This window comes from Alexandromys fortis, unplaced genomic scaffold, assembly GCF_014885135.2.
Source record: "Alexandromys fortis isolate MF-2015 unplaced genomic scaffold, M_Fortis_MF-2015_v1.1 scaffold_2_1_26212458, whole genome shotgun sequence".
NCBI classification, from domain to species: Eukaryota; Metazoa; Chordata; class Mammalia; order Rodentia; family Cricetidae; genus Alexandromys; species Alexandromys fortis.
This window is the reverse complement of record NW_026067930.1, coordinates 25973417-25999244: the sequence shown is the minus strand read 5'-3', so window position 1 is coordinate 25999244 and position 25828 is coordinate 25973417. Positions and strand designations below refer to the sequence as shown.

At 36.1% G+C, this 25828-nt stretch overlaps 1 long non-coding RNA gene across 2 annotated transcripts in view; it reads right to left on the bottom strand.

The window, feature by feature from the left end:
* Nucleotides 1-8862: 8862 nt before the first annotated feature.
* Nucleotides 8863-25828, bottom strand: part of LOC126503354 (uncharacterized) — a 781756-nt gene continuing 764790 nt past the window's right edge. The window contains exons 10-12 of one of the 2 annotated variants that reach the window (XR_007592268.1): nt 13563-13645; nt 10475-10550; nt 8863-10387 (exon numbers count right to left, since the gene is read on the bottom strand). This is a non-coding gene — a long non-coding RNA (uncharacterized lncRNA). The remainder of the gene's footprint in view (nt 10388-10474; nt 10551-13562; nt 13646-25828) is intronic. The other variant, XR_007592267.1, reaches the window with a different exon arrangement.

Below are 25828 nucleotides of genomic sequence, written 5' to 3'. Positions count from 1 at the left end.
CCAATAAGAAGCTGGAACTAGCCGGGCCAGGCAGTGTTTGAGAGAATACAGTTTCCGTGTAATTATTTCGGGCATAAGCTAGCCATGCGGGCGGCCAGGTGCTGGGGATGCAGCCCTGCCGCTCCTATTTCAACAGAAGTAGAACCTAAAATTTTATCCCTATTCTCTAACACAATAAGCACAAAATAAGGTAAAATGAGAATCAACCTCCTGATTTACATCAGGTAAATAGACATTCTAATGATAATTGTGATGGTTTTTTTTGTTTTTTTTGTTTTGTTTTGTTTTGTTTTTTTTTTTTTTTTGTAGAGATAGGAAGGGAGTGGCCTATTTGATATGGGTCATTGGAAAAATAGTGGAAAGAGAAGCTAGATTTTCATTTCAAAGCCAGTGAAATGTTGTCAGTAAAAGAAGTTGAAAATTACTGGATGAAGGTTCTATGATGACAGTTAGGGTGGTCACCAGGCTGATTGCAGGAGGAGGCCAGTTCAGACGCCCTATTCTGATGGATGCTCCATTTCTAGTCCCGACCCCATCTCTCTTCAAAGGCAGCTGTGATGAAGGATTCCCCTCTGTATGCTGTGGATACCATTGGTTAATAAAGAAGCTGCTTTGGGCATATTGCAGCGCAGAATATGGCAAGGTGGAAATTCCAAGAAGGTAAAGGAGAGAATAGGCAAACTCAAGGAGACACCATATAGCCACTGAAGGAGACAGGTGCTGAATGCTGAATGAACTTGATATGCCAGGCTTTGTTGACTCCCCATGAGAGACCTGACACTCTCTGAGGAGTTAATGGGGGGTAAGGAGAAGGTGCAGGGAGGAAGAGGAGGGTAGGGAGGGGGAACTGTGGTTGCTATGCAAAATGAATTAAAAATTTTAAAAGAAAGTAAAAAGAACTAGAAATACTGGTAGAACAAAACCATGTGGCGATACAGATTAATAGAAATCAGTTAATTTAAGGCATAAGAGCTAGCTAGAAATATGCATGAGCTAATAGGCCAAGCAGTGTTTTAAATAATCAGTTTCTGTGTTATTTACTTCGGGTCTGTGTGGCTACAAAATGAATGAGTGGCCTCGGACTACACTACTGCATCTCAGAAAGCCCTCCGAATGATGGCCCCTTCCCCCCACTCCTCTCCTCCTTCCTCTCCAGTCTGAAGAGCAGTCAGGGTTCCCTGCCCTGTGGAAAGTCCAAAGTCCTCCCCCCTCCATCCTGGTCTAGGATGGTGAACATCCAAACTGGCTAGGCTCCCACAAAGCCAGAACATGAACTAGGATCAAAACCCAGTGCCATTGTCCTTGGCTTCTAGGCAGCCCTCATTGTCCTCCATATTCAGAGAGTCCGGTTTTATCCCATGCTTTTTCAGTCACAGTCTAGCTGGCCTTGGTGAGCTCCCAATAGATCAGCCCCACTGTCTCAGTGGGTGGGTGCACCCCTTGTGGTCCTGACTTCTTTGCTCATATTCTCCCTCCTTCTGCTCCTCATTGGGACATTGGGAGCTCAGTCCGGTGCTCCAGTGTGGGTCTCTGTATCTCCATCCATCACCAGATGAAGGTTCTATGGTGATATGCAAGATATTCATCAGTATGGCTATAGGATAGGGTCATTTCAGGTTCCCTATCCTCAGCTGCCCCAGGAACTAACTGGAGACATCGCCCTGGGCACCTGGGAGCCCCTCTAGCACCAAGTCTCTTGCCAACCCTAAGATGGCTCCCTTAATTAAGATATGTGCTTCCCTGCTCCCCTATCCAATCTTCCTTTATCCCAATCTTCCCGTTTCCCCCAAGTTCCCCCCAACCTCCCCTTCTCACTTTTCTCTCCCCATCTCCCCTCCCACCCCATCCCCAAGATCCCAATTTTTGCCCGGCAATCTTGTCTACTTTCCATAACCAGGAGGATAGCTATATGTTTTTCTTTGGGATCACCTTCTTATTTAGCTTCTTTAGGAGATCAAATTATAGACTCACTGACCTTTATTTATCTCTAGAAACCAATTATGAGTGAGTACATCCCATGTTCATCTTTTTGGGTCTGGGTTACCTCACTCAGGATAGTGTTTTCTATTTCCATCCATTTTCATGCAAAATTCGAGAAGTCATTGTTTTTTACCGCTGAGTAGTATTCTAATGCTTTCTTCATCCATTCTTCCATTGAAGGACATCTAAGTTGTTTCCAGGTTCTGGCTGCCACTCTTGGGAACATACCCAAGAGATGCCCGATCATATGACAAGGGCATTTGTTCAACTATGTTCATAGCAGCATTATTTCCACAGAGAATTTAAACTAGCCCCAGAAAACAAACAGTTGGTTTTCAGGTCATCCTTTCCTGTCTCCTCTCTGGGGGACTGAAAAGCCATCAGAGACCTTTGCGTCCATTAAACCTGGGCTTGTTCTAGTTCAGTTTGATTTGGTCTGATTTGGAATACTGCATCAAAATACCTTTATAAGGGTGCAGAAACTGTTTACACCCTGTCCACTATTGCCAGGAGACTCAGCTGAGATCATTCTGTGGATTCTTCGATGTTTCCCTATCCCCAGGTTTCTCCCTAATGCCATAATGGTTCCCTATATCATATAACCTTCATCCAGTGACTGATTAAAGCCGATGTAGAAATACACAGCCATACACTGGGATAAACTCCTTGAGTTTATTTGAAAAGAGGGAGGAGGGATTATATGAGCAAGAGGGATCAAAATCACGATAGAAAATCCACAGAGACATCTGACATAAGCTACTCATGGATTTGGTCTGTTTTTGTGGGGTCCCTGGCTGGAGAATTAGGATTTATCCCTGGTACATGAACTGACTTTTTGGAGCCCATTCCCCATGATGGGATAGCATGCTTGACCTTGCTATAGTAGGGAAGGGCTTGGTCTTGTCTCAACTTGATATGCCAGGCTTTGTTGAGTCCCCATGGGAGACCTGACACTCTCTGAGGAGTTCATGGGGCTTAGGGAGACAGTACAGAGAGGAAGAGGAGGGTAGAGAGGGGGGACTGTGGTTGCTATGCAAAATGAATTAAAAATTTTAGAAGAAAGTAAAAAGAACTAGAGATAATCCATTGCTTTCACTCTTCATTTTTCAAAATCACCTATTTTTGTTCCTTTAAGAGTAGGGCTTTTGCAGACTTTCCCAACACTGAGGTCACAGAGCCCTACAAACTATGAAGAATGAATATTTTATCCTTCCCTGAAAACTTTTATTGCCTTTAAATTTACATTGTGCAGTGTATACACATATAACTTAGCTACTTTTCCATTGAACAAAATCATAACTGGCACGTAGAGGTCTATATTTCTGTTTTCTTTATAAGATAGGATGTCCGTGTTCGAGCAGTACTTATTATTTTTCTTCAGAAGTGTTGATTCTAAACGAAACAGCACCACCTTGTATCCTGAAATATAGCTACAGCCTCACCAAAATCTCAGAACATCCTGAAGACCATTTTGATTAGATGGACATTGAACATGTTATGAAGAAGGTGAAATCAATTATTCCCCCACTCAGTACTAACTTCCACTGAAATATTATTAAATCATAAAACTCACATTTCTTTTTTTACTCTGATACAAACAACTGGAAAGAATGCTATATATTTGTGTCATTTGTGTCATGCCCATTGATTTGACTACCTCAGAAACAGAATTGAATATGAGATTCTTTTCTAAAATAGCCATTTTGTTATTTAATTGACTTTTAATATTCACACAAACTGACACAATTCCTAAAACATACACTAGAAAGATTACTGCTAATCTCACAGAATTTCACAGGCTAATGATTTGATATATATATATATATCTGGATATGAACTACTAATTATTACAATTATTCAGGCTTCATCTACAGGAGAAATATGTGACACATCTTTATCTTTAGCCTCCTTTCAATGGACTTGATAGACCAATAACATGAGTTTTGGTGAAGATAGAAACAGATACACAATTCTTAGCAAGGGTTGTGATGAGTCGCTCAGGAAGCTCTTTACACTGGTGACACACAAGTATACCCCATATTTGTCACTTCATGAAACAGTGACATTCTCTAAAAGAATTTTTTTAAGAGTGTATTTATGTTGTGTATTTTTAAAAATCATATTCCATCATAGCTAAACCACTATACATATCAAGTAAGAGTAATGCACATTTTATCAGATATATGAAGAATATCAATATGTATTCACCCATAATTTCACTTTTAAAATATGTTTATAAATTTGATTAGCAGAGTAATGTTTGCGTTGTGATTTTAAGATCAAAGATTTCATAACATTTCTGAATTCTTGGGTAAGAATACAATGCTGTTAAAAGCATAAAAAGATCTTGCTTTTTTCTTGCCAACACAATATTATTCTCACAGATGCACAATTGGCAAATGAGAGTGATGCTATATTCTGCATTTTAGGAGTAGATTATTATCCTAAAATCAAATTTTATAGTGATATCTAAATGTAGGCAGGTGTCTCGAATTTTACATCTTATACCCTTGATTGCTTTCAAAATTGCTCTTTTATGAGATAGGTTTTCTTTTCTGTATTTTTAATGTGTGAATACAGGACTCATCTTTTTGACTGGAAGGTATCAAAAGGATTGAGCTTATTGTTGAAAAGCAAATGCCCAAAGCATTAATATTTATTTAAGTATATTTTCTCTTGTTCCAGACATAGTGGGAAGTTAATGAGAGGAAAATTTCAAAAAGGTCAAAGTCTGAGCCAAATTTCTACTAAAGATTAACTACCCTCATTAATGATATGTCTGCAAGAATGGGGAATGGATATCCAATAATGTTTCTGTCACAGAAAATACTACATTCTACAGTAAGGGGATAACTCAAAGGTGTTAAATATTTTGATTCAGATCCAAGGGAAGTTCTAATTCTGTGGTTCTGTTTTCATCTTCTGAATTAGTTTAAGTTAAAGCCTAGTTCTTCATATTGAGTTCTGTGTATAAGCTACAGCAATACTGGGAGATGAAGATTATGTTCTGAGTATGCAAATATAGTAGAACTTTGCAAGAGTTTTTGACTGCTTACAAAAGGTAACATTAGAAACATGAAGAAGAGAATTCATCCAGGGTTGTGCCTCTAGGAGTACCAAAGAAAAATGCTGTGATCTGGGAAAGAGTTTAAAGAGGTAAATATCTGAGTCTACCATATGGTCAATTTCCCAGCATATTTATACCCCCATAAAGCTAGACAATTGTTCTCTTACCTCAAATTAGCTTATTTCAACATTACTTTGAGTCTCCTGCCTAAGCATTTTGATAGAAATTAGCAAACTCTCCAGTCTACAATCAATTATTAAAGCTCCTACAAGTTGAATCATTGCATGGAAAGAAATTTTAAATTATTACAAATCCATCTTATTAAAGTTTGAATCAAAATTAGAAGCTGTATTTAATAAATATGATTCAAAGATGATTATATGACATATTCAGAAAATAAAAATTTTAAATATTTTAAACCCATCATTTCTAGGAAATGAATAAAAAACCAATCAACAAATATGTCGGGAATGTGCTTAATTCAAAAGTGGTTCTAAATAACTTTACCAAATTAATTGGAATAAGAAATGAAATCTGCTTGCTGACGCCCAGTAGCTATTAACCGTGAATTAAACTGAATTGCTTCTAGTCAGATTCAGGGGAAGAAAAGAGGCACAAACAAGACACAATTACCAACCACTTTCATTGTTTCTTATATTGGGATCTAACAACCCATAACCAAAAGAGTGGAATTAGGGGGAGTATAGAAAGGGATTTAGTGGGAAGGGAAACATAGGAACAAAAAAACTGTGAAGTTGCCTAAGTATCCACAAAAGACAATATTACATATATTAGGAACAAAAGAATGAATAAACACACAATAGAGGGATACAGCAACTAGTAAAGGAAAAGAAATAAACAGCTTTCCCTAAGGACAAAAGGAAATAATAGGAAGTGAAGATGAAAAACCACAGATCTTTGAATATATCCAGTTCTGTAGTTATGAAACTGAAAACTGATAGTTTATATTGACATTTATAGTTACATCCATTAACAGAGATTTGTGAATTTGAGACAAGAAACAAGTGCAACTGTGTTCAAAACTGGCAGTATAAAGCAAGGAAATATTTAAGCTGACGTTGAAGCATGTATATTCCCGAGGATCATATTCTAAAAACAAAAGCTATTACCTTGATTGTGTTAATGGCAATGCAGATGTTTGCATATATCCAGATACAACAAAGAGCACAAAGGAAGGCTGTTCAGGTGTGATTGATTGACAATTATTCTTAAGTTATTCAGATTAAAAACAATGAAACAAAATGTAAATGTTTAAGCAACATCATTGGTGATGGGGACACAGGTGGGGATGAGCTTGAATTACTCAGTTGTTTATTTCTATTTGTTTTGTTTGTGGTACTGAGGATCAACAGAGTGCAGAAGGAAGTACAAGGGTGTGTAGAAGGAAGGTTTGAGCCCTAAATGAAAGCTGAGAGCTGTCATTTATTTGACTTGTGTTAGGTGTAATATTTAAACATGCAAAGTAAGATCAACAAATGAGTAATTCTTTTGTATTTTAATCCTACCAGTCTCCAACATTATCAGAATGGAAATTCTTAGTACAGATATAAGAAACTGTGTTTAATGGAAAAGATACTAAATAAATATTCTAAGGCCCTGAATTTGAGTTGGTTATAACATTAAGAAGGTATGTGTGCTAGATAATGTACTACAATATTTATTTAAGAAATAACATTGCAGAGCAGGCCCGAGCAAGCAACCCCCGCTGGAGCAGGTAGGAGGAAGCAGCTACCAAGGGAGTGATTGCCAAGGGAGCAAGCCAAAGACAGAGACTTCTGATGTACTGGGCCCAATCCAGGAACCTCTGTGGGAACGGGCACTAGGCAAGGAAGTCCACAGAAAAAGGCCCAAGCGAATGACCTCTATGGGAGCAGGCCTGAGTCAGCAACCTCCACCAGAGCAGAGCCAAGGCAGCAACCTCTACAGGAGCAGGCGCAAGGAGCTGAGGGGGCAGCCTAAGCCAGAGAACTCTGCAGGACCACACCCAAGCCAGGGATCTCCTGGGGAGCAGGCCCTAGCCAGGGACATCACTGTGAACAGGCCCAAGTAAGCAACCTTTCAAGCCAGCTACCTCCACTGGTACAGGCCGGAGCCAGTGATCCCCACCAGAACAGGCCTGAAACACAACATCCACAGGAGTAGACCCAAAACAATAAAAGGTCAGAGAGAGAATATCCAAATTAACAAGATCAGAATGAAAATGGGGACATAACAACAGACATGGAGGAAATACAGATAATTATCAAGTAATGCTTTGAAAACCTGTACTCCACAAAATTGGAAAACTTAAAGGAAATAAAAAATTTTTAGATTTTTAGGAAATATTACCAAAATTAAATCAAAACCAGATAAAGAGATTAAATTGACCTATAACTGCTAATAAAATAGAAACAGTCATCAAAAGTCTCCTAATCAAAAAAAAAAANCAAAAAAAACCAAAAAAAAAAAAAAAAAAAAAAAAAAAAAAAAAAAAAAAAAAAAAAAAGCTCAGGACCGGTTGTTTCAGTGCAGAATTCTACAAGATTTTCAAAGAATTACTAATAACAATACTCCTCAAATTGTTCCACACAATAAAAACAGAAGGAATATTACAAAACTTTTTTATGAGGCTACAATTACCCTGATACCCCAAACACACAAAGACATTACTAAGAAAGAGAATTACAGACCAATCTTACTCATAAACATTGATACAAAAATACTCAATAAAATAATGGCAAACTGAATCCAAAAGCACATCAGAAAAATCATCCACCATGATGAAGTAGGCTTCATCCCAGAGTTTTGGGATGGTTCAACATACAAAAAATTATAAATGTAATCCATATAAACAAACTGAAAATAAAAACCACATGACCATCTCATTTAGATGCTGAAAAGCCTTTGACAAATACAACATCTCTTCATTATAAACGTCTTGGAGAGAGTGCAGATACAAGGAACAAACGTAAACATAATAAAAGCAATATACAGCAAGTCAACAGCCAACATCAAAGTAAATGGAGAGAAACTCAAAATGATCATACTGAAATTAGAAACAAGACATAGCTGTTCACTCTTTCCATATCCATTCAATATAATACTTAAGGTTCTAGCTAGAACAATCAGACATCAAAAGGTGATCAAGTGGATACAAATCAGAAAATAAGAAGTGAAACTCTGACTATTTGCTGATGATATGATAGTTACATAAGTGATCCCAAAAATTCTACCAAGAAACTTCTAAAACTCATAAACACCTTCAGTAATGTAGCAGGATAACCCATTTACACATATGATAAATGGGCTGAGAAAGAAATCAGAGAAACATCACTTTCACAATAGCAACAAATAACATAAAATATGTTGGAGTAACTCTAACCAAACAAGTAGAAGACCTATATGACAAGAACTTAAAATATTTGCAGAAAAGAATTAAGGAAGACACAAGAAAATTGAAAGATCTTCCATGATCTTGGGTAGGGAGTATTAACATAATAAAATATCAGTCTTACCAAGGCAATCTACAGATTCAATGCAATGCCCATTAACATCCCAGAAAACTTCTTCACAGACCTTGAATAATACTCAACTTCATACAGAAAAGCAAGAAACTCAAAATAGCCAAAACAATTATGTACAACAAAGAAACTTCTGAAGGCATCACAATCCCTAAGTTCAACCTCTAGTACAGAACTACAGTACTGAAAACTTATTGGTATCGCCATAAAAACAGACAGAAGGATCAATGGAACTGGATTGAAGATTCAGATATCAATCCACACACCTACAAATGCCTGATTTTTGACAAAGAAGCAAAAAATATAAAATGGAAGAAAGAAAGCATACTGAACAAATTTTGCTGGTGTAACTAGATATCAACATGTAGAACAATACAAATTGATCCACATCTATCATCATGCACAGAACTCAAGTAAAAAATGAATCAAAGACCTCAACATAAATCCAACCACACTGAATCTCATAGAAGAGAAAATAGGAAGTACACTTGAACATATTGGCATAGGAGACCACTTCCTAAATATAATCCCAGAAGCAGACAGTGAGATAACCAATTAATAAATTGGACCAACTGAAACTGAGAAGCTTTTGTAAAGCAAAAACATGGTTAACAAGACTAAACGGAAGCGTGCAGAATGGGAAAAGATTGTCACCAACCTTACATTGGATGGAAGGCTGACCAACCACTATGTAACATGCTTGTAATTGGAAGGTAGAATCATATCAGAGGTTTAGTATTAGCTTAGGCTACAAGTAAGTTAGAGGGCAACTTAGGTACAAAAGTTCTTTTTATTTATTTATTTACTTATTTACTTATTTATTTAAGATTTCTGCCTCCTCCCCACCATCGCCTCCCATTTCCCTCCCCCAATCAACTCCCCATCCCTCATCAGCCCAAAGAGCAGTCAGGGTTCCCTGCCCTGTGGGGAGTCCAAGGACCTCCCACCTCCTTCCAGGTCTTGTAAGGTGAGCATTCAAACAGCCTAGGCTCCCACAAAGCCAGTAGTGCAGTAGGATCAAAACCCAGTGCCACTGTTCTTGAGTTCTCAGTAGTCCTCATTGTCTGCTATGTTCAGCGAGTCTGGTTTTATCCCAAAAAGAGGAACATGGTTTGTACTCACTCATAATTGGTTTCTAGCCATAAACAAAGGACATTGAGCCTATAATTTGTGATCCTAAAGAAGCTAAATAAGAAGGTGAACCCAAAGAAAAACATATAGTCATCCTCCTGGATATTAACCTTCATCAGGCGATGAAAGGAGACAGAGACAGAGTCCCACATTGGAGCACCAGACTGAAATCCCAAGGTCCAAATCAGGAGCAGAAGGAGAGAGAGCACACGCAAGGAACTCTGGACCGCGAGGGGTGCACCCACACACTGAGACAATGGGGATGTTCTATCGGGAACTCATCGAGGCCAGCTGGACTGGGACTAAAAAAGTTCTTGTCTCAACCATAATCACCAAAAATCATCATCAGCATCAGCAGCAGAAAAGTATACTTGTCTACATTTTTAAAATTTATCAATAACAAAGAGTAAGTTTCAAATGAAGATTTGTTTATATAACTATTAATAATGCATACTTCATAAAATATATTCACATATGAGGCTGAAAGGGGAAGCAGGGTGTTATTCAGGAAATACATAGTCAGGAAAATTGAAAATAAATTGACACATTATAAACAGAACACAGGGGCTCCAAAAAGTGCTAAATTCCATCTCAAATCAACTAGAATATCCTCTTTTTCAAGAGAACTTTTTCAGATTTCCAAGGTCAAAATGCAGGAAAGATTGAACACCATATTAACTACTGTTGTCTGAAATACAAAAAAAAAAGAACAAATTTAGGCATACTGAAAATGCAAAACAAACAGGAAAAAATAATAAAGTGTTTTCTACATTACCCCACTAATCAGTCCGTGGCTAAACCAAATACTGGGTGACTAGATGAAAGAGTTTTCTCTTGATAGAAAATTCCATCTAATTAAAGAAGAAACAATGATTGAGTTAGAACAGTATCTTTTAAAACTTAATATAATAACTTGTACACATTCTGCAAAGATCAACTTAGTCTTTCTTATATAATCACAACTTGCCTATGCACATAAATCTCAGCATTGCTCTTTGATGAAATGACTGTGCTTTAGCAATCAATATTGTAACATTTACAAAAAAAACACTCTAATTCACAAAGTTTTTGTTTTATATTGTGTTTGAAGAAATCAGAGAAGTTTTCTTAGTTACTAACATACTCCTTTGAGAGAAAATATAACCATGGGAAAGACAACCTGCCTAGGGAATTATATTTGCCAAGTACTATTAATATGGATTTGAAATTCTAAAAAATAAACACATAAACTTCTTAATAAAATCAGATATCTGTCATCATTTAGCATTTAATCCAAAGTCAATATTTCACTCTCTACACTACTTTGATTCATTAGAACCTCAGAAAACGAATTTGTAGGAGAATTAAAAGTTAACTTCAATTCAAAACTATCTTTAGATAGCAGTGTTGGCTGTCCTGACTTATTCAGGTGACTGAGACTGGAGGACCAACTAGAGGTGGAGACCAGCCATCCTGGGCCACACAGTGAACTGCAGCCCAAACTGGACCACTGAATCAACAAAGATAAACCAATCAACAACCAAAATCAGAGTTATTGCCAAGGGAATTGCTGCACAGGAGAAGATTGAATGCTGTTGCACTAGAGTATAGAAACTGAAAACACATTTCCAAAACCATACAGAGGTGATCATTCTTCACTGGGTTCAGTGTGTGCTATAAACAGGGATAAAAAATTAGCAAACTACCCTCTGAAATTTATCTCTTGATATAAAATAAATTATTCCAGAGACTTTTAAACTGGCCTAATTCTAAATTGCCATCATAGAGGCTACTTATTGAGTTTGCTAGCCATTTGGACAAGAAATTGCTCTTGCCTGGACTGTTTGATGTTATACTGTGTGAGTTGGACATGCGGGGCCCATGGAGAGTTGACTGCTGAACATGCCTAAAAATGAGATGGTCCTTCGGGGATCCTCATGATGTTTAAGTTCAGCTGAGGGCTTCAAACTGTGATTTCAGTGATTCTCATAAAAAGGGCATCATGGCTAAGTACTTTCAAGTATAGGATTTGGAATCAGTTTACCAAGAAGCCAGCCTTGAATTTACTACTTGAATAAATATTTTTAATTATTTAAGACTCAAAGAAACTTCACTCCCCAAGCAAGTTGTACCACCTAATATAGATATCCAATAAAACTTTGTAACATATTTATCTGAAGTCAGAATGTCAGTAAGTGGATCCTACTTCTGTTTCAACATATCCTAGGCTTAGAGAAATGAGAACAAATTGATTCAATATTTTTTTTAGCAAATCAGATATTCACTTCAGCACATAAGTAGAGCCAACTGACTACACCTTCATACACAAAGTATTGCACATATTGCCATTTAGTCATCTTGCTAAAATTGAAAATAAATGTCTTTGTAAATGTTAATGTTCTCATTTGAAATGTTCTTTTCTAAAATTGGAATCGTTTTCCAATGCTTTCGTTTCACATTGGTAACATTATTTTGTAAATGAATAGCTCCAAGCAATTTATAATGAGGTTACACTAATTTGCTACAACAAATTCAGAACTCTTAAATGTTGTATTTTTTGGCTCTATATCATGCAACACATGTCACAGATGCATCATAATTTGCTATTTTTGAGACACCGAAAGAAGGAAAAGTTTATTTCTGTTGCTCATACACTTGATGTAATTATTGGCTCAACAAATAATTATTAAAAACTTAATATTTACCAGGTTCTATGACAAGTGCTAGGTATACAATGTTCAAACTATGAACACAGCCTCTGAGTTAATGAAGCTTTTATTTTATCAGGAAAGAAAACTTTAATGTTCAAAAGGGAAGTAATCCATAAATGCAATGTTGCAAGAGCACATGGAAAATCTTTTTTGAAACAACCTATACAAAATAAGCAGGTTTTGTGAGTTTAATTAAAATAATTTGAATTTGTGTTGGAAGAATAAATTAAAGCTGAAATCTAGAAATTTAATTAGAAGCAAAAAGAACATTCTAGAGAACTCTTATCATGTGTCAGTGCCTGAAGTTGAAAGTTTATTAAAATCAATAACTCAAAAAAAAAGTAATATTACTAGAACACCGTATTGGTGACAGAGACTGAACACGATGTCAGTGAGAGATTCAGAACTGGATCTAATAGGACGGGATGGACTGCCTCTACTGAGACTTAGCAGCAATAATTGTAGTACGTAGGAGACTAACTATCACCTAATCAAGGGCAAGTCTTATCTATATGCAAGTAGCAGTTACCATAGACTATAGAGTAAGACCTTGTCTCAACAACAATAAAATAAAATAAGTGAATTAAAGGTTTCAGAAGTTTGGTTTCAGAAAAAAAAAGAACCTTAAATGTATTGTGGGAGTAAGATAAGTCAGAAGGATGGTAACAAATGTGAACAATAGTGTTGAGTCTGGAAATATTGGAGTAATGGTATTATCATCTGTATATGTATAATATCACCTAGATGTGTAGAACCACCAAGAATAATTATTTAAAAGAGTACCTAAGTGATAGAAATTTACTTTTTCCCTTTTTTTTTCCATAAGGAAGCTCTCTGACTCCTACTATGTCAAGCTGGAATATCATGTCAGCATATCTATTAGGTACAGGACTGGGATAGGGGTAGGCTAATATCAGTAGGAGGTCTCAGTAGGCCATCAGTCTGAAATTGCAAAAGTCCAGGAGGAAGAAGCTGTAGTTTCTAGTGTTTGCACACATTGTCCAGTTGTTCATAAACACTTAAAATCTGACTCAGACACCCAAGGAAGGCTTTGCCATCCCTGGTCATTATGGCCCAAATAGGTAATGATTGTTTCAACTTACTATAGACCAATGAGTCTCATAACCTTTGTCATGTCAAAATACACATTCACTCAGTACTTCAGTCACTCACGATTCCTCTGCTTGCCCATATCTTCTTCTTCCATACTTCCTAGGTGTTCAGGGTGATCCTTTTACTTCTTTCAGGGCAGTTCACTGCAATGGTCAACACCAGATGGTAAATATGAAAAGAAGAAATAACGTAATTTTCATGTAGTTAAATAGCAGTAGAAACAAAAAATAAAATACAAAGTAAGAAACAAAACATAGACAACTAGTATGCAATTTTTTCTGAGATCATTGAAAAGCAGCTTCATTTCGTATTTTTTTATGTATGAGCCTATGTTAAACATGCCCTAGAAATTTCAAATTTGGTCTTAAAGTTGTATTTTGTGAATGTTTATTCATATAATATATCACAACACTAAGTTTTTGTTTATGGATATTTTATATATTATAAAAAGAAATAGAGACATTTGCAAAGAAAACAGATTTACTAAATAAATGGTCCTAGCATGTAAATATTTTCAGAAGCGCAACTTCTCTTACTACTTTAAATCTCTGTGTTTATTATGGACAGAATTGTGATAAGTCTATATCAAGTTGGAGAAATCTGTTATTTTACTTAGGCAAACCTCTCAATCTATGATCATTGTATCATTCTATGTTTCTTTAGATATTGAGGATCAGTATAAGCTGTAGGGAACAGCTGAAGTTCTCGGTGGTGAATTAATATTGCTGACATCATCACAGCTATGTCAAGGACCTGAATGCCTCAGACTGAAGTGAACAGCAAGCCTTCCCTTGGTCATTTTCCTAGTTGGAATACAGAGGTTGATAGGGTATTATGAAAATGTCAACCACTTTCCCTCTCTGGATGACTGTAACCACAGACAGCTTCTCTACATAGGCCTCTATTGAGATTAGAACCCTGAATTTTCTGGGCTGCTGGGTGTTGTTTCCAATAGAAAGCATAAGCAACCTGATGCCAGCTTTTGGCACATGTGTCTGTCATGTCTTCATCCCTTATACACCAATTAGGCAAATTCCAAAGTCATACAGATCATATCAATTACTACGCAAAGCAAGGAGAGTGCATGATCAACTGAGTAAAACTATGTGCATTGTATTTCATTGCATTGAAATCATTACTACATTACAGATATTTCTTTTATGCTTATTCTACAAAATGGTATTTTACCTTTTACTCTTCAAATATCTGAAATGGTAGACAAATACATTGATTTGTCATATCCATTATAAAAGANATATAGGTTTTTCGAGACAGGGTTTCTCTGTAGTTTTGGAGCCTGTCCTGGAACTAGCTTTTGTAGACCAGGCTGGTTTCGAACTCACAGAGATCCGCCTGCCTCTGCCTCCCAAGTGCTGGGATTAAAGGCGTGTGCCACCACCGCCTGGCTTCTTTTTAAAAATATTAACCTTTAGCTGTGCCCAACCAAAAATTGTCACTTACTGAGTACATGCTTAAGGACTATGGAATCAAATGATAGCAAATGAAATAATTACAAACAAAAGAATTCATAATGTTTGAAGCACATCTGAAAGTTTGTATTAGATATCAGCAACTTTGTTTTTCTACATTCAGTCAGCTACATACTACCCACCAGCTGAGCTTGTCTGGAAACCACACAAATAAGGTATATCATTATCCCTGTATTAGGACAAGACAGAGAAAATGCTCTGTGTTGACCAGGTCATTGCAGATGACCAGAGACTCAGCAAAAGAAGAAACTGAAATGGTTTACAATCAACACACTAGCCAGAGACTTTCATTAAACAACAGGGTTTCTAAATTGTTCTAGGCATTATTGCTGCCCATTTAGTGTTGTATATTTTGCCACTTAATTTAACTTTAACCACAGAGTCTGTGTCTTGAATAGCACACTGCTGTGGTCATGGGTGGAAAAGTGACCCACACTAGTTCCTAGTATGCTAAAAACCTCTCTAAACATGTCTGCTCACATGGTTTTTAGACTTGTCCGGGGTGCTGCAAGCATCTTTCCACTCATCGTTTACCCTGCCTATGGAGAGACACACTTCTAAACTAGACAATGAATTGGACTTATTCTCTCATGATGTACGAACAGACATGCTCAGATATGCCCCATCTTCAGAGTAAGAAAATGCAGAACTTTTGGCTATGTGTAGCATTTTGTAATGTCCACTGATATTTCTGGTGCTGACCCTGGCCCCAGGCATTAGTGTGGCTAGATGTAATACCAGTTATGAAAACAAACTGATGCAATAGCCATGAGGTAAATCATGCTAAGCTCATACTGACCCCAAGCTTTCTATTAGGTCAGTTTTAAGTGGGAATTGATTTTTGTGCCTTTACAAAGTGAGGTGGAAAGTGGTGGTGTCATAACTTTGTTATTTAGGAAGCAGTAGGACGTGTCAGAGTGATCCAAGTGTGTGTACATAGAAAGGTGCACTGGATGTCATATAAACTCAATAGTGGCTGTTTAGTGAAAAACAAGCGTTAAACAACAAGGTCATGGCTGCAAAGGATGTAATTCATAAGTCAAAAAGTTACTTAAGACTTGGTGTCCCCACTTTTCTTCAGGGAAAAATTCTATTTCCACTTGTAAATCAGCCATTATTATAACTGAATGTAGTAGAATTATTTTTGCATACTTTCAGGAACACCAGAAATAGAAAACACAGCACACACAAATACACACAAAAAATTTCACATACAAATATACACACACATACATACAAACATACAGGCACATACAGATATATACATGTACAAACACATTCACAAACACAATGCAACACATATGTATGCACAGACTTGCATGCATTCACATGCACACATGCATGTACACATGTGTGCACATGCATAGTCATATACAGCGTGCACATGCACAGAGCTAGGCACCAAAAAGGTATGGTTCACCAATATAGAATAGTAACAGAGTCAACAGTAAGTGTGATGGGAAATCTGTGATCTTCAGCCAGTTTGGATTAAGGAACAGCAGTAGCATAGTGAGGCATTGTCCCTGGGCACATTTTCAAAATTTACAGCAAGCTTGAAACTCAATCATTAGTTGATTGTTTAACCTAGTTCTTCACAATTACTGAAAGTAAGGTGTACGAGAATTTTAATGGAGTCACTTTGTATAGGTGTCTCATTTGAAAAGGACTCATTCGACTACTCTGGCGAAACCAATTAGTGTTGCTATTGCCTCAGTTCCCACGTGATCATACATATGTAAGTTCAGTCATGAATACATATATGTACATACCTATATACATATATACAAACATACATATACCACAGACCTAATTTCACACAATAAATTCCAACTATAAAAAGTGGAGAATAAATCTGTCTCCCAGAAATTAAATAACATTAAAATACATACAAACTGATTTCATATGTAAATAGAAACGTTACTAAAATGGATGGAGGTTATTAGTTCATGGTAATACTACTTAATGCATTTATTAGGCTTTTATATTATAGGTTTGATGAAAATAAGCTCCTATTTTAGAGATAGTGAAATATAAAACGGAAGTCTGTGATATTTCATGAATTTAAAGAGCATAATGGTTCCAAATGTTCCAGCCCCTGTGCCTGTGCCAGGGTCCATATGTCCCAACAATGAAACAGCAGTTTTCTGACACTCGCTTCCTAATTGCCACCAGGCACTGAGGACAGTTCATAGATGATTAATACTGATGACAAACAGAGTGTGCCAATGCAACTGCTGATTCCCAAGGATGTTTTGATGATATCTTATGTAACTCAGAAGACGGAAAGACTTTAATGTGGAGAACTCTAAATCCTGGTACAAAGAACACATGAGTGTTGTGGATGGATTGCTCACAATCGACTATGTGAAACTGCTCATCTTTCCCAATAACTCATTGCTGATATTCTCATCACCCAATAAACTAGAAGACACTGACTCTTCTCCTTAGTGTCGTTTGGGTAGGAGAGTCAATCCTGTACACTAAAAGACATAGGACCTTTTGTGGAAGGCAGAGGAAGGTTAGAGCAGACCCAAAACATAGCCCTTGAGTGTGGAACTTAGACAAACTTTCCTTCCTAAATAACATTTACCACAGAGAACATTTAGCAATGAATATTAACTTATAATTAGCAAGAAAATCTGGTGTTCACCATAGGATAAAAAAAGAGTAGTTATAATGCAATAATAACATTTACACTAACAATGTAACTAAAACTATTAATTTTCAGAAAATCAGACAAAGCAGAAGGAGAGAGAGCACGAGCAAGGAACTCTTTCTAACTGTGTTGTTGTTTTCACATATAATTCTTCTCCCTGAGTCTGACAATTAAATTACTGTTATGATCCCAATTTCTTGCTAACTAGAATGGGCCTTTCCATTCATGGAATGCAAGAATTGATATCCAAAAAAAAAAAGGATATTGAAAGAATATTTCACAATTCTAATTATTTTCTTCATTTACATTTTATATTTATTTGAGGGGAGGGCAGACAACATCATAAATATAATGTCCAGAGAGCAACTTGGGAAAGTCAGTATTCTCCTTCATCACATGAGTTCCATGTAAGGAACTAAGTTCATCTTGACTGGCATTTTCAAAATAATAAGATTGACACCACATACTGTGTTTGCACTATTATTTAATAACACTTAAAGCAATAGTTTCCACACATTTATAATTCATTAATATGTGAATTTAAAATAAAATGACTTTAATATTTCTCATTGTCAAGTCTCACCTAAACACTAAATATGAAAATTCAGTATAATATCATTTTAAGTATTTGAAATTTGTATTCCTAAAGAAAACTGCAATTCGTGGTAACTTGTCCACCATTGTAGTTACTACTCATATTTTAAACATTATAAACAAGAGATTTCTGTGAACATAATGACCCCTACAGGAATTAAAACCATTTCTAGATATAAAATTAAAGAGGAAATTGAGAACAATATTTTAGGGTATGGTAGACTCAAAAATAATCAAACAATATAAGAAAGCTTCACTACTATCAATAAAACTTTAACAATATTTGACAACTATTGGCAGTGCTATTAAAGTTATTGCTCTGAAAGACAAAAGATCTTGTTTAATTAATGTATATGTTGTTAGAAATAAATTTAAAATTAAATAGACAAAAGGCATGTTGAAATTTTAAATAAGTGGACCAGAAAGATGTTTCAAATCACTCTAATAATTTTTCTTAAAATTGTAATTAGTTTTGTAATTCTTTATTATTAATTTGAATGGTGATATCTCAGTGCTTATTATTACTATGGGATCATTTTCTGAAAGCAGAAAGACCAAATACTACAAATAAAAAGGAAAGGAAAGGAAGAAAGAAAGAGGGGGGCAGGAAGGAAGGAAAGAAAGAAAGAAGGAAGGAGGGAAGGAAGGATAATGATGAAATAGGTAATCTGAGCAAAGATTCTATACAATTTTATGAAATATTAGCACACTACGCATTTTAAAAGAAAAATATTAATTTGGCAAGTGACTAGGTAGGAAATCATTTTTTTAAAAACTTCAACTGTATTATAAAGGATCCAATAGCGTGAGTCTCCAAAAGAATAAAGAAATCATATCTACTCGAACCAAGGAAAACTGATGTCCTTACAGTCATCCGAATCCTCATCACCTATTATTTCTGACAGACAAAAAATATGCCCTAGTAATGCTGTGGTGAATTATCACACAATTTATTAAAGCAAACTCCTGGTGAGTATTAATTTTGCTGAGTTACAGGCTGACACCACATATGATTAGTGTTTAGTTGCACTACAATTCAGAAATCATCATCCACGGACACGTAAGATTTACTATAAAAAGAAATGGCAGCATCATGAACAACAGAAATGGAATTTTCCATCTGACTCATTGATCCTAAAATAAAACCTTCAATTTTGGTGCCACATAAAATGGCACTATTTCATTTGTAGGTGTATACTGAAATAGTGTCCTTAAGCATAACTGTAAATCAAACCAATAATTTTGCACAGGAAGAAATTGAGACAAAGATAAAAGACAGCCACCTAAAGTGACTTGTATAATTAGGATACTTTTACCTTTATTTTCAAAGCAACAGCTGACAGGCCATAGCGATATTTTACATTAAAATTTGAATTCTTTGGGGTATGTCAGGAAGGAAAATATGAAACTTAGCAGAAGAAATCATAAATTTAACTTCTATTTTTCTTGTTGAATAATACTTCAATTTTCTAAGTATGTTGTTGGCCAAAGTCCAACAAAACAATTTCACTGTAAAGATATTAGTTGCCAGCATAATTAAAGATATGCCCAATTGTGTCTTTAAAATTAATATTCTGTCTAGTCAAGTATTGTTAAACATAAACATTAAAGGTATGTCATTTCTTCGCCAACAGAGATGTTAACTATTATTTTCCTAAAAGAAAACAAATGGCAGAAAAATACATTGAAACAAGAGCCCATGTCTTTGTGCCCATGGTCCTACCATAGTCAAGAATTATTTTCAAACATCAAGGAATGAAATTATTCCACTAAGGCAAGTATCTAAGTGGGAAAAATGCAAATAAAACACCAAGAGTTTACCAGAGCGGAGAGAAGTGTTGAGTAGGTCAGTAGACATATTTACTGTTGTACAAATCTACATAAATGAGCCTAGACGGAGAAAGCATCTGTGGATTTGTTAAATTTGAAAACTCTGAGGAGAATAATAAATATAGAACAGGCAACATGAAAAAAAGCCAGTGAAGTTTGGCAGCCTACTGTGCTAAAAGCAGATGAATGCACAAAAATGGAACCTCATACAGCTGGCTTAAGAATAAAGAACCAAATGGAGAGCCAAATTTTCTGGTGCATTAAGAGCCCATATAGAATATGCGATAAAACGTTAAGTTCCTTTAATATTATGGAATGCATATAGTTAAGAAATTGAAATATTCCAGGTGATCCATCTTGGCGTCTAGAAAAGGACGATATGAAATGAATAATACCAGTTTTCTATTGCTCATACGTCTTCACTAAACCCAACTTCCATCACCATTATTTTTTAATCCAGATATGATTGAAGTGGTATGTTATTCTAAGAGTCCAGTATGAGCTACATAGAATGAAGATCTTTATCTTCTTGTTCATCTTGATACACATTTCAAGAATAATATAGGATAATGATAATATAGCTGCATTTCAAATGTTTGTTTTAAACTAACAGTACATTCATTTACATGTTATATGCAGTCTCATTTTACAAGTATTTGTAATTCAGTATATACTCAAATAATGTTTAAAGGACTACTTTAATGAGTCTATCAGGTTGTGGTGTTCAATGAGAATGCCCAATTTAGGATTATATATTCGAATGCTTGGTCTCCAGATGGTGAGCTATTTAGAGGAATTAGGTGATGTGGTCCTTACTGGAGTAGCTATGTTGCTGGGGAGACCTTTAAGGTTTTATAAACCCACATCAGGTGTTTTCTCTCTCTCTCTCTCTCTCTCTCTCTCTCTCTCTCTCTCTCTCTCTCTCTCTCTCTCTTTCTCTCTGTCTAGTCAAGTATTTTTAAACATAAACATTAAAGGTATTTCATTTATTCTCCAACAGAGATGTTAACTATTTCTTTCCTAAAAAAAAACAAATGGCAGAAAAATACACTGAAACAAGAACCCATGTCTTAGTGCCCATGGTCCTACCATAGTCAAGAATTCTTTTCAAACACCAAGGAATGAAATGCAAGTAAGGCACTTCACTAAGGCAAGTATCTAAGTGGAAAAAATACAAATAAAACACCAAGAGGTTACTGTCTCTGCTCACTGTCTCAGGATCAGGATGTAATGCTCTTAGTTACTGCTCCAGGGCCATACCTGCCGGTATGTTGCCATGCTCCTTGCCATGTTGATAATGAACTAATCCTCTAACACTGTTTGGGAAGACCCCAAATACATGCTTGATTTGATGAGAGATGCCTTGGTCCTGGAATTCTCTTCACAGTAATAGAACAGTGACTGAGCCACAGGTTCACAGGGTGATGGTGAATTTTAAAATTTCAAGCATCATCAGGGGCTGTACAAATGAATGATTGATTAAAAACAGTTGTAGTGGACCTGGATTCAGTTTTTGTCACCTACATTAGGCTGACAAGCATATATAGCTCCAGTTTTAGAGAAATCTGCCATCTGCTCTTGACCTCTATGTGCCTTGTACACAATTATGTACACAGGCAAAGTAATATACATAAAATAATACATACATATTTTAATATTTTTAAGAGTATTATCATCTTAAACCACTGAACCAACATTTCTCTCAGTTATGAACATCTTGAGAGAACTATAATGGTCGGACCAGTGACTACAGAAATCTCAATCCCGTTATACTAAAGCAAATTGAAATAGGTATAGTCATGTATCACAGGTAGATTTTTGACTCCATTACAATGGCAATGAGTTCATTAGGGGCCACTTTCATAATTTACTTCCAATGGCAAATGTGGGAATAAACACAGTTATACATTGAGACACGCATTTCCTAGTTAAAAGGTGTTCATTTTCACTTAGCAGCTAAATTTGTGCTGCAGGCAGGAATACAGTAGATGCTAGACTAAACAGAACCTTGCCTACCTTATCTGAGAATTACAGACAAGTCATTCTAAAGGACTCTGAAATATTCAAAGTATCTCATATAGTTATTACATATTTATTGCTCCTCTAAAGCATTGATGTTGCATTAGGAGCGGCAGGGCTGCGTCCCCGGCACCCGGCCACCCGCATGGCTAGGTTATGCCCCAAAATAATTACACGGAAACTGTACATTTTTAAACACTGCCTGGCCCATAAGTTCCAGTTTCTTATTGGCTAGCTCTTACATATTATTCTAACCCATTTCTAATATTCTGTGTAGCCCTCGAGGTGGCTTACCAAGGAGGATCTTAACCTGCATCTGTCTGGAGTGGGAGAATCATGGCGACTCCTTCGACTCAGCTTCTTTCTCCCAGCATTCTCTTCTGTGTACTCCACCCACCTAAGGGTTGGCCTATCAAGGGGCCTAGGCAGTTTCTTTATTAATAAGAAATCACTCCCACATCACATTGAAATGACTTGTAAAGCTCACAAGCCATAACCCTGTTTTACTCTGTTTGCTATCTTTACTGATGTTACAGACTAAAATAGTTATTGCTTGGATTTCCCATCTTCATTTTAAATATGATGCATGCAAACCATTGCAGTAATTACCTCATTACATGTAAAATATTTTGGCCAAGTCACTAAGTCTCAGAACTGATTTTCTGTATTTTCTTTGAGTTATTATTATAAAAGACATTCAACACTCTGTGGGTACTTCATGTCCTAAGAAAAATGGTTAAATGTGCTTCTCTGGGTACCAGTTTTCCATCCCTGGAACCCCAAACCCATCTTCCCTCTGCATCCCCTACTTTCTTCTATTACCCATTGACTATTAAAATTGTTTTACTGTCTTCAATTTCTTTCCTTGTTTGTCTTTTTAAATGATTTTCCCAAGGAAAGGGAAATTATTTATATGCTTTTCAGTAAGCTCTAATCTTTTGGGGAAAAAGTTCTTCCAATACCTTATTAAAATAGCAAGAACAAGGCTGTAGGATAACACTTTTGTACACTGTAAAAATTTGTCACGTGTATTTAATAAAATGCTGATTTGCCAGTAACCAGGAAGAAAGCATAGGTGGGGCAAGCAGACTAGATAGATGAGAATTATGGGTTAATTTAAGTGGTAAGAGCTATTTATTAACAATCCTGAGCTAATAGGCCAGGCAGGTTATAATTAATATAAGCCTCTGTGTGTTTTCTTTTTAGAACTGAATGGCTGCAAGACAAGGCAGGACAGAAATTTCCATTTACAGAACATACCAAGCATAGTGGTGCATGCCTTTAATACCAGGAATTGGTAAGGAAAGGTAGGCAAATCTCTGTGAGATTGCAGTCACTCTGGTCTACATAATGAGTTACAGGACAGCCAAAGCTACATAGTAATAATTGAAAATTTAACAACATGAAAATATCTTTTTCCTTTTCTATTTCTCTTTCTTTCCTCTTCATCTTTTCTTCATTCTCTTACTTCTGAAATATTGTTCTCCTTTTCAATTATGTATCCAGATAATCATAAATTCCAACTCAAATTCAATATATAATAATACTTAGTAAAATGATATTTTATGATTTGTATAATATCCTGTTTCTTGATAACACAGGAATTGACAGCAACACAAATCTTTGCAATCTAGACATAGTTAGAAAGCTTGTTTCTCACTATTTGATATTACCATTTCCAAAATCAAACTTAACTAAATATTGTCAACAGTGCCATTATTCTTTCTACTCATAATTCATCTGTCTATTGAAGCAAGCTGAAGAATTTGCCTATCCTAACTCTTACTCAGAGTCCCTTCCCCTAGTTGTCATCTAACACCCAAAGTTGGTCATTCCTTATTTTTACAATTGTAGCTGCCCTATTTGACTTACTCACCAACTTTAATTGAGAACACTTTATGCTTTCAAAACAAAATCTATCACGTACTGGCTTTGTGGGAGCCTAGGCAGTTTGGATGCTCACCTTACTAGACCTGGATGGAGGTGGGTGGTCCTTGGACTTCCCACAGGGCAGGGAACCCTGATTGCTCTTTGGGCTGAAGAGGGAGGGGAACTTGATTGGGGAGTGGGGAATGGGAGGAGGTGGCAGGGAAGAGACAGAAATCTTTAATAAATAAATAAATAAAAATTTAAAAAAAGCAAAATCTATTACCAGTCATTATTGTTGCTGTTTAAAAAAATTCCTCCTTGTACTATCATGAATAGCAAAAGCCTACGATGTTGCCCAAATAACTAATGGAGAAACAAGTATTCAAATCTCACTGCAACTTTTCTTTGCCAACCACCCTCTGACCAGCATTAATCTACTTCCTTTCATGTTATTTATATTTTCTCTATCGCACAGCACATGCAGGGTCTTCTCTGAATTGCTTCTCACTGGCAGTTCTTGCTTTACTCCATCAGGATCACTTATATTTTTTTCTTAGTATTTTATTAATAGATATCATAGTTTCTTACGTAGAAAATATATTATAAGTATACCTTGTTTCTAAAATTCAATGATTTCATGACAGAAAAAAGCATTCAGAGACAAAACATAAATTCTATAGTATTCCTGTGAACCGAGGAATGCTGAGTTGTTGGTATAAAATATAGACCATGGTTTTGCTTTATGAAAGCTTTTATTATTTAAATGTGAAATATTTAGATGGTTAAATGGTGCAAAACAGAATAATCATGTTAAATTTCCTCAGTTTTTTCAGAGTCTTACAAAATGTAGGGGTGGCTGACGTATCCTTAAGTAACCTGACTCCTCTGTAATGTGTTTACTATTTGCCTCATCTCTAGAAAGAATCCATCATTGCCTTGCTATTAATGTGTTCCTGCTCCCAGGGATGTAAGAGCCATTCTCCTGTGATCTGACAAGGGAAGGAAATCTGTACAGCTAGCCAAACAAAAGAAAACAGACTCACCATCTTTAAAAAAAAGCTTTTCAAAATTAAAAACAAACAAAACATTAGAAGTTTTATTTCTTCCTTCGCAATTTTTTCCTACAGTTGATTTATATATTTTTAACAAATTGAGGACGAAAAATTCACTTTTCATAAAGAACTAGTTCTGTTTATTTTTTTTCAAAATAGGTTCAAGGGTTATGAGTACGGACTAAGAATAAATCTGGGCCTATGTATCCCAACTGTTACAGTTTATTAAGGTTATGATAATTGTTATCAGCCTTTTCACACTGAAGTGCTGTATTTTGTAGAGTGATAGTAGAAAGATTTTTGCAAATCCTTAAACTTCTTCATCATTATCCAAAAATCCTAGCATATAAAACATATGTCCTAGAAAATAGACTTGCAAGCTTTAGAGAAGATAATGCACCTCCTAATAACTTCTGACTTCCTGGAATCAATCTCTAATTTAGCATCATTCACAACATTCTAGGCAACAGTTCTTTCCTAAGCTTGCATTCTTGCTTACAGGAAAATTCAAGGTCAGTATTAATAAAACGAGGCAGTAAATATCAGGCGAACCCAGTGTGGGTTCACCACAGTACACAATGTTATACAATAGTGGGTTTTTGATCCTACTGCACGTACTGGCTTTGTGGGAGCCTAGGCAGTTTGGATGCTCACCTTACTAGACCTGGATGGAGGTGGGTGGTCCTTGGACTTCTCACAGGGCAGGGAACCCTGATTGCTCTTTCTGACGAGGGAGGGGGACTTGATTGGAGGAGGGGGAGGGAAATGGGAGGCGGTGGCGGGGAAGAGACAGAAATCTTTAATAACTAAATAAAT